The sequence below is a fragment of the Rhodnius prolixus genome, unplaced genomic scaffold (genome assembly GCF_049639745.1).
Source record: "Rhodnius prolixus isolate KJV_2025 unplaced genomic scaffold, Rpr scaffold_2, whole genome shotgun sequence".
NCBI lineage: Eukaryota > Metazoa > Arthropoda > Insecta > Hemiptera > Reduviidae > Rhodnius > Rhodnius prolixus.
This window is the reverse complement of record NW_027411592.1, coordinates 25,950,715-25,960,801: the sequence shown is the minus strand read 5'-3', so window position 1 is coordinate 25,960,801 and position 10,087 is coordinate 25,950,715. Positions and strand designations below refer to the sequence as shown.

At 32.5% G+C, this 10,087-nt stretch overlaps 1 long non-coding RNA gene across 1 annotated transcript; it reads left to right on the top strand.

Annotated features, from left to right (window-relative positions):
• Positions 1-1,533: 1,533 nt before the first annotated feature.
• LOC141448615 (uncharacterized) lies at positions 1,534-3,943 on the top strand. Its single transcript, XR_012455169.1, has 3 exons — positions 1,534-1,782; positions 2,430-2,540; positions 3,255-3,943. It is a non-coding gene; the product is annotated as an uncharacterized lncRNA (long non-coding RNA).
• The last annotated feature ends 6,144 nt before the right edge of the window (positions 3,944-10,087 follow it).

Sequence of the window (10,087 nt, the reverse complement as noted above, 5' to 3'; positions counted from 1 at the left end):
TAGTTAATATAGATCTATATTTATTTAGTCATTAAATTAGTTATTTCAAAGTGGACTTAAAGACTTAAAATGAATTCAACTCGTTCTTAACACGAAATTTAATCAAGCTTTACTCAGCCACACTGTTCTTCTCTTTGGGTAGTGAGTGAAAAACCTAACTTGGTACACCATTCGCTAAAAGAGATCTGGCCTGTGGATAGAATTTATTGCTCATTCAAAGGTGTTACAATGATAATAATAAAGTCTTATTACTATCTACTTTAAAATTTCATAATTATAATATAAATAAACTAGCCTTTTTTTTACTATTTTTTAAATATTTTATTTATATAAAACAAGTATATTAACTAATATGAAACTAAGAGAAAGGTAAAGAAAATGAAAGTTTACACATGAATATCATAATCAGCTTTGTGTGAACTTTAATAATAATTCAATTCTGAGATTAGAAATTGCCTTTAACTCTGTGAAATGTTTACACATTCTCTTAATTTTTGTTAATTCCTGTTAATATCTCTGCTTGCTCATATTTAATTTGGCCTGCTGCCAAACTTTCTTTCTGTAACATTTCAAACAACCAAGCTTCAAAGTATATTTATTTTCAACAACCAATTTACTTATGGAGCATAATGGATCCTACATACTTAGCCACTTTTAGTTACTTTCTTTCAACAACTGTATCAATTCACAGATTCACTTTATTTTAATACAAAACAGGGCACAATCACTCACTTCTTGGATCAACTACAGGTGTCTAATTTATTCACATTATGGTACTGGTACTGTCTTCCATATCTCTCTCTCAGACAGATTATGTTTTAAGTTTTATTTATTTATTTATTTTTTTGCCTCTAAATAGTGCTATCTAAATCTTTAGACTAGGTAGAAAACTTCATGTATTCCATTTGGATAGTTGATCAGTGATCATAATGATCACACATTTCACTTAATCGAACCTATCGATTTTATTTTCAATTACTTCCTCAGCGATGAGCATGGTGAGCCTTTAATAATGCAGAATAGACTAATACACATAGCTTCAATGAAATTTTTAGGGAAAAAATGAAAATAGGCTCAAATTCTGCCTCAAGGTTGAGTGCATAATTTGGCTTTATATGGCAATGCCTGATTGTAACTCTATTGTCCTAAAATGAACCCCGAAACAAACCACAGCTTTCATAATCAAAGCAGAAACTAATTTGGCCACCAATTTCCGTTAGGGTTTTTTAAACAGTTTTAAACTGGGTTTGAATAGACTTCTGATGATTAATGGCTTGCAAGCTGAACCTAGGAGCTGTCCGTTTAGAGGGAGGATACAAAAACCTAATCCGCCATTAGTTCCAAGCACAACTTTTTTCGATACACCGTGAGCCTGGAGCTTGTGCCTTCAACATCCTTGTAGCCACAGCTCTTTTACAACGCCTTGGATGTTGAAGTGGTGAGAGATTATGAAGACCCTCCAAGGCCGCAATTGGTGCAGTCATAAAGCACCCATTAGCTCGGACAAGCAAACTCTTAAACACCACTGAGTGTACTGTATGTCCGCTCCTGCAAAGTTTTAATATGTAATTTTGTTTAAAATAAAACACTTTTAGCAATACCAATTGATAACTTATTCAAAATATCATGTGGTTATTTTTCCATTTTATTAATACATTAACTATATTTGACTTTTATAATATTTTATACACATATATTTAAGAACCAATTGAAAGAGGTTACAGAGAAAATTTACTGTTCAATATTGGACCTTACATCTGCTTACTTGGCTTCATGGGCGCGGTAAGTCTATACCTAAGCGGTTTAAAAAAATATATATATACAAAATAAAAAAGAAGTGTTACTTTATACACTATTTATATATAAATATTTTCACGACATTAAGGACCATCCAGAGAAGTTATCTTGTCTGGTGTGCTCACTACTTTTGCATTTCAACCTTATACTGGTTATCAATGAAAACATGTTTCGCGCCTTCGCTACACCATTATTCGGAACTAATGGAATTATCTAAATAAAACATTATGCTAATGAAAGACCAAGGACAACTTATTTACTTATTTCAAGCTGACTTTTTTTTTTAAAGGATTGTAGAACATATTTTTTTAAGTTCACATACAAATTATAGTCCGTAAATTATTATATGTAAATTTTTGTTTTCATAATATACTTGCGTAAAACACTTATCATTTTTCTATTCTCTCCTTGTTTGTCTTGAAGTTAAAGTCTGACTAAAACACTGTCAAACTCCTTGCAGATTTCTACTGGAATTCTCACATTTAATTTACTTTTTGCATTTCATTGGAGATTATAATCAAATGCATACCGAGGTAGAAAACTTGATGGCGCGCATCACTTTCACTTGTTGCAAATTATTATATAATTAGATACGCTGAAACACAGGAAACACTATAATTTTATTTTGACAGATTTTCATCAGAAAACAGTCTGCCAACTAATGCGTTTCCTACTGAATGCCTCATTATCGACCCCAAGTATGGAAAAAAATCAGCGAAGTAGACGCAGCAAAAAATCTAGAGGTAATCCTTGAAAATAGCTGTTTTGGTAAAAGTGATTTCAAAAAGTGCAAAATCCAAACTTACGTTGGTAAAAAAACATCATTAAGAATTTCATGGGTTCATCCAAAAAAATATTGGCTACCACCTACAAATTCAGACCTGTGTTAGATTGGAAGCGGGGTGTTTCTACTTGAATTGCCCTAGAAAAGTTGCAGGGTCTTAATGTTAATAACATTGGGCACCAAAATCAATTCCCATCGCAGCTTTGAAGATCCAAACTGTTTTAGAATCACTGCTTGATTCTTGGTGGCTATGGCGGACGGCAATCTGATGTAAAATGGTAGCACAAGAAGAACCACCAAATTATCTTTCTTATGTAAGACAGAAGAATTAAAAAATTACCTTTCCTAGAGCTTGGAAAAAAAACTCATTTTTGGCCTCATTGGTTTGACAACCACCATCTTTCAATTTTATTTATTATCTGACCAATCTTCTATTTTTCCATCTAGTGCAAATATTTCTTAATTTACCCTAATAAAATTCTCTTAGTCTTAAGCTCCAAAAAAGTCTGAGCATGGTAGCTTTTTATAGAACTGATAACCTTCTTTCTATTCTGTATAATTTCCTTAAAAATATATCTTCTCCGACGTGTTACTCCTGAATTAGAATAAAGATTGATCAATCCTTCACAGACAGCTGTACAAATTAAAAAAAAAAAAAAACTTTAATTTTTAGTTTACTTTCTTCTTACAAGCCAATCTAACAAATCGCTGTTTCTGAGTTGAGTGCGCTGGTCAGATCTGCATGAAATCTATCTATGTCAGCCTGCCGCCTGCCAGAATACTGGGGCAAATATTCTTCACGGCAACATCCTCAAATCACCATCGGTTCATCCACAAATTTTAATAACAACTTACGCAGACATCATAGCTATTCTGTTTATATATGTGTATAAACAATATATAACAATATGTACAATATAATATGATAAAAATGATTTATATTCTTCTCAAACCAAGTGGTAATAAAACTTTATATAATTAAAAGACTATCCTTGTGTATTATATTAGTAATTAATTTCGAAAATAAAAATTTTATTTGACAAGGAAATAATTCCCGAATATTCAAATTGTGATGAGTTTTATTCATCGAAACTACTCGAGGCTGTTTAAATATCGGCACACTAAGACTCGCATTAGCAATTACCTAATGAAACCTTTAATAATTGTGTGTGTTATTAATTATGCTAATGATATGCAATACATACACATTCCCATTTACTTAGAGTCGGCAATGTTTATCTGTTAGTAAGCTGAAGAGAAATGTATTTCACTTCATCATTCATAAAGAAAACAAATTTTAATTGAAAACAAATGAGTAATGTGCTTGAATAAACCTAGAATGGAACTTAAACTTTGTGGAATTTAATAAAGAATTTTCTACTAGTATGGATTGGCTGTTTAGAAACGGAAATTTCTTTGGGAAAAGAGAGATTTCAAAAGTTACGAAGTTGATGGTGTATTGCACTACTTTTATCTTACGTCTCACTATAATGCTGAATCGTGGTCCCTTAAACACAAAATCACAAATGCCATCAACAGGCCTGCGAAATGCATTATTTGAGGATGATAGACACAAAAACCAGGTGAGACCGCTTCCGAAATATGACCATCAGATCTGCTGTGAATATTGTTGCTGTAATTGTAGAAGATCATCAGAGAAAAAAGGCAGTACCTGCGGGTAGAGAGAATGGGTCTTCCTAGGAGAGCTTTAAGAGTAAAAGTTTGTAGGGAAGCATACCAAAGGAAGAAGGAGAATCTCTTGAGGAAAGATAATATTTAAACTGCTTTGGTGAGGGGATCGAACACATGGTCTAACACCAAGAACTTGACTAAGGACAGAGATTTCGCGTAGTTCATTGCAAAGCCTCCTCAATATAAGGTAAATAAGGATTAAGTAAATAATGCAGCAAACATTCACCCTTACTTATTTCCAGAATTTATCAGCTGAGCCTGTACTTACAAGGTACAGGCATGTGTCCTCCTATTGGTGACTTTAACTGGTCTTGCCATCTTCTCAACTAAGTAAACTAGGGGACGTAGAACAAACCAGTCCAATCTTGTCTACCGCCAATTATCTCTTACCACGCATCTTTGTGGATTCAATTAGTTAAGATAATTTAAACGTTATCAGGAACTTATCAATCCATTTGGGCCAAGTGATCCATGTTAGAAAATCCAAAAAATTAAATAACCCTGTTCCTCCTTTTCAATCATTACTCTCATAGAAAAACCTGATTCATTTTAAAAACGGAAAAAATTCCACCACTCTTTGTTATTAATTATTATCATCAACAATTTACCTTTTTATTTTTTAATTGCTGCAAAGGGAGAAGCAATAGGAAGGTTAAATAGAACTGCTGTCATAGTATTTACTCTTAGACGAAAAATCCTACCTTCCATCTTAATATACCTAACTCCTATACCAATTGTGGACAAAGTACGCTACCTTAGACTGTACCTAGACAAACGGTTGACATTGAATCCCATGTTATCTAGACTGAAAATCCCATAGACTAGACTGAAAAGACAAGAAACTAACCAACGCTACAAACTTCTCGCCAAACTACTTGACAAACGATCGAAACTCTAGGTCATACGGCATCAAAGTATAGGAATCGATTAAGCGTTCCAACTCTCAACGCATCCAGATATTACAGTCAAAAATACTAAGAAAACTACCTTTCTACTTCGTTTTATGTTTATAATGACTTCAAAATCCCTCTCATTAAAGATCTTGCTAAAACTTGTTTTCTCAAATTTAATTCCTCTACTGCAGCTCATCCGCACCCTCTAATAGAACACCTTTCTAGTTATGCACATCTTGAACTTCTAAGAAGAGAAGAATATTGCTTTTCTCATCAACTAAAACAGTTTTATTAATGCCATTACTGGAACTTTACTGACAAGAAAAATATCAGGTTAATTGAGACCAATAAAAAAATAAAATAATTAAAAAAGTACTTAATTACAAAAAACAAAAGTGAGGATGGAGATACAGTATTAAGGAGCAAAATTAATACGATTGAAATCATTTCAACACAATGTTACGGCGCTAGAATTCAAAACTAGCTATTCATTTCATTAGCATCCATTATGATTTGTGAGCAATCAACAAATTCAAACAATGAAAAATATCGGGAGTTGTAATTTGTGTAATCAATGTACTAGTTGGATAATTATGGCAATTAGCATAATTCCACTCATAAATGGCAATTTGTAAAGTTCTAAACTGCAATTTATCAAAATCAACGATAACCCACAACTACTTTTACTTTTTTAACACAAATAAAGCTAATAAAACTCCGAACTTGAACAGTTCGGTTTGAAAGAAATATTTTTTTTTCTCAATAACACTTCCCAAACTTCTGAAATTTCCAAAGTGCTAATCTCAGTTTTAATAATCAAGTTTTTGTTTATAATATAAATTGTTTGCTAGATGCTTGTTCACTGGTTACAGAACTGCATTAAAAAAAAGGGAAACATGGCGTCTCAACCATTCAATGCTGATGATGGTATTACCAAGGCAGATCCGGCTTAAAGACATAATCAACTTAAACCCGCAATGTTCGCAAGAGTGGCCGTAGACGACTGTCCATTTTTTTTTCCCTAATCCAGCCAACTTCCAGCAACAACTAACAACAACCAGCTCTCTTTTGCTCCATCATGAACCACATCAAGAGTATGGTTAATCCCCACTTCCGAGTGATTACTTGGGATTCGATTTCCCCTTCATTCACTCCTCTGTCTACGGCATTGTATGGTACAATAAATCTCATATTCCGTAAAATAATCCTCCAGGCTTCCACAAATTTTTCCTTCTCAAAGTCGTTTTACTTCCCGACCTACATTGGCCATAACTGCCGTTTCACTGACGTACGAAACATTAGCTTGGGTAATTACTTTATAAATAATAAATTTAGCTTCTCTGGATAGCCGACAGGATTCAATGAGTTACTGAATAAAAACAAAATTGTATTAATGTTGTAATGTTTTAATGGCAACGTAGCATAAATTCATGAATATATAAATAAGCTACTTGAAAACTTGAAACATAACCTGCTTCATTGTCCAGTTTACTGTCCAATTATTCAGATCCCTTTCTCTGTAGAAGGGATTCCTTAATTAACTGTTAATATTAGAATCTAAAGATCAATAAAAACAAAGACTGTATTATTTTTTTATAGAAGTTCAGAAAATGAGCACCTTTATCGTCAATTAATAAAATAGTTATTTAGTTGATACTTTATTCTGTTTTATTTATTTTGTTATTTATAATTAACTATGTTATTTAATTTTTCTATCAGATGAAGTTGAAATTATATAAATTTTACTTTCTTTTTTGACTTTTTACATAGAGTGATGACTGATTCGTTTGTTCGCACAATTATTCTCCTGTACCACGTAAACTTGGATGAACAATTGTTTCTTTTTTCTTCATTTTATTCGTAAATGAATTCACTTTCATACCTAAATGTAGTGCAACATACACCATCACTTACTACCTGCACTTTTAGGTTTTTGTTTTTTTGGGAATGACAGCTCCAAGTTCCTCATTTCAAACCTTCATAGTTCTACACTCTACGCAGTCTTATCTTATATTTATCATATTTTCAACTAATTGGTAGGAATTGGTACGATTTTACCAGGCCGGTAATGTAGAATAAGAGAAATAGTGGATAGCATTGTCCTTGGTTCACGAAAAAATCTTCGCCCTTTACTTTAACTCTAGTACTAACTAGTCCATTGATTCGGTTTTGGGCTTATAATTTTAGCGATTTACATCAGTTTCGCTAACATTTCTTGACCTAAGCAGTTGTGATGCATAGCGAATTGGCGGAAGTCATAGTAAACAGAGTACAATGAGTTACTCGTAATATTTTTCAAGCACTACAAGATCCGGAGTTCCAAAGTTCAATTTACTGAAGACAGATATTGCACAAGATTAAGGAAAGAAATTAAATTAGAAACCTTTCCCAGCAAAATCGCCAAAACTGATAATCATTAGGTAAAGTTGCTTTCAAGATTCTTAGATTTAAAATAAGACTGTGAATGTAGAATGTGAAAACGTTTCCAAAGCTTTACAAAACGTTTATCCATGTTTCCATTCTTTAGGAGAGATTCAGATGCTAAACACCCTAAATTCAGCATTATCCCCCGGCTAGTATACAAAGCTACTTCTACCTTCGGTGAAATAATTGGACTTACTGAGATATCTGCGAAGAAAATAGAAACAATCCGATTGGGTAACTTTACTTTTCCTTTTGGAAGAGCCTAACTCATTAGGTCCCAACCTTAACCACCCATAATTACATTCAAACATTACAGGTAAACTAATAAATAAATAATTACATTAATTAAAACTAACAAACGTAACTAACTAGCTAAACGTAACTTTTTATTGTCTCTATATTTACATAAATTATGTAATAAAATTAACAATACTGTTCTACCCTTAACATCTAATCTAATAGTTCATTGTTACTGGCTTAATACAGAATAATCTTAAGAGAAATGGAAGTACGCTGAATTAATGTACATATTACAGTTTCTTACAATAGCCCTTTATATTGATAATCTTCTACTAATGCGTACTTTTGTTTTAAAAATGCATCTGTAATTTGATTTTAATCACGATAGTGAATAAAATACAATAAGAATTATACCAGTGATCCAAATAATGCATCAAAGAAATTCTGTATCCTCTTACCGATTCTGGGTCACTATGGGAAGTTCATTGCCAGAGATTTAGATTTTCTGTTCCTAGGAGCCTTTTACTACTTACTAACCGGTGATGAACGGTGTTGCCTGTAACGATAGAACACTGCGCAAAGGCTGGATGTGCATAAAAAACGCTCAGAGCTCCATGGCAGTGGTTAAAAAAGCGAAATAAACCCATCCTTTCCAAAAAAAAAAACACTTTTTATAAAGACAAGAGGAAAAAATTGGTAGGGACAGTTAACTACGAGAATTAAAATGAAAATTTAGTAAGCAGAAATTTTGCCAATTCTTTCAGGCTTGAATTTGATCCTCAGGAAGATGGCAATTAAAATATGACTCCCCGCCGTTTTTTCAAAAAGAAAGAGACAAAAGCAACGAACAGCCCAAACCGGAGCGGTTGAGTTTAGTTTGTTCATTCCATGTTCGGAAACTTGCTCTGTATTGAATAGAAATGCTCTATCTGCCGACAGTGTTCACAAGAACTGCTTTAACTTTTTAAAATTTCTTTATTATTTTCATCCTACAAAAATGAGACAAGGATTATAAGAAAGCTGGCGTGAAAAGCCCAAGGTCACTCCCTCTCTCTCTTGTCGTACTTTACGAATTTATATTTTTTTTGAAAATTAAAATTATAACCAAAAAGATAGTTGACTTCATTATTGGATAAATGCTCATTTTAATGGAACCTCTTCCAAAAAATTGAAGAACCTTTTCAATAAAGTGGCACTCATTATCGGCCGTTCCAAGTTTTCTGCAATACCAGGATGACTGGATGTAATTAGTTCTTCGAGTGACATGGGTGTGGACACGAAATGCTGACCAATCCTGATGAATGCTTTTCACATGTACCTGCAATGGCCTGCGTCCTCATATCCACACGTTGTGTCTTTGTACCTGATGCTGTACCATATATCCAATTCTCTCTCCAAAAAAGATCAACAAATCATATAAATAACTATAAATAGTAATAAAATAATGATAAATAATAATATAAAGATATAATAATAAAATTAAAACTGCCCGGTAGGACAGTTGTATAAGGGTTGATCGTCAAAAACTGCATGAAAAAGCGTAACGTTGAAAAACACCCAACTTTGACAATTTTTTTTCTCTTTCTCCATAATAATATTTGAGTTTACTAAAAAACTATACTCATAAAATATCCTTACATACAATTTAAACTAAATAAACAAATATTCTTAAATTTGAAATCGAAAACACACCTTAGGCATGATCTTAGTCCGTCTGCCAAGTTGACTCTGTTTTTGTAACATGTACTAGACTACAGTACTAAACATATTCAATCAGTATTAAAAATTGAGATGATCTATTAAAAATTGTCTATAATTCCAAGTTGTTACTGTAAATTTATACATCTTGCCCCATTAATGCTAATAATAATAAATTAAATATTAAATATGTAAAGAAAATTCCCAAATTGCTGGAAATCAGTTGATCTAAGATGCCACCTTTACTGATTTGTTTCTTTGTTTTTGATATTTTTGAACAAGGTTCCTTCTACAATATTACAGTAAACTATCTTATAAATATAGATTAAAAATGTAATTACATGAACTGCGGTAAGACGAAGTAGTGGGGTATGTTCTTATTTTTACCATATTTATTTTACTTTTATATGCTAGAAGGAGAAGGTTTCTAAAAGGAAAACAAAAAAATGAAATTGCAAAACGAGCAAAAAATATCAGAAGTGAACTTTCAGCTCTGTGATCCGCTTAGTGATGTCACGTAGAAGTTTTTTAGAAGCAGAAGTTAAAAAAAAAACATCCT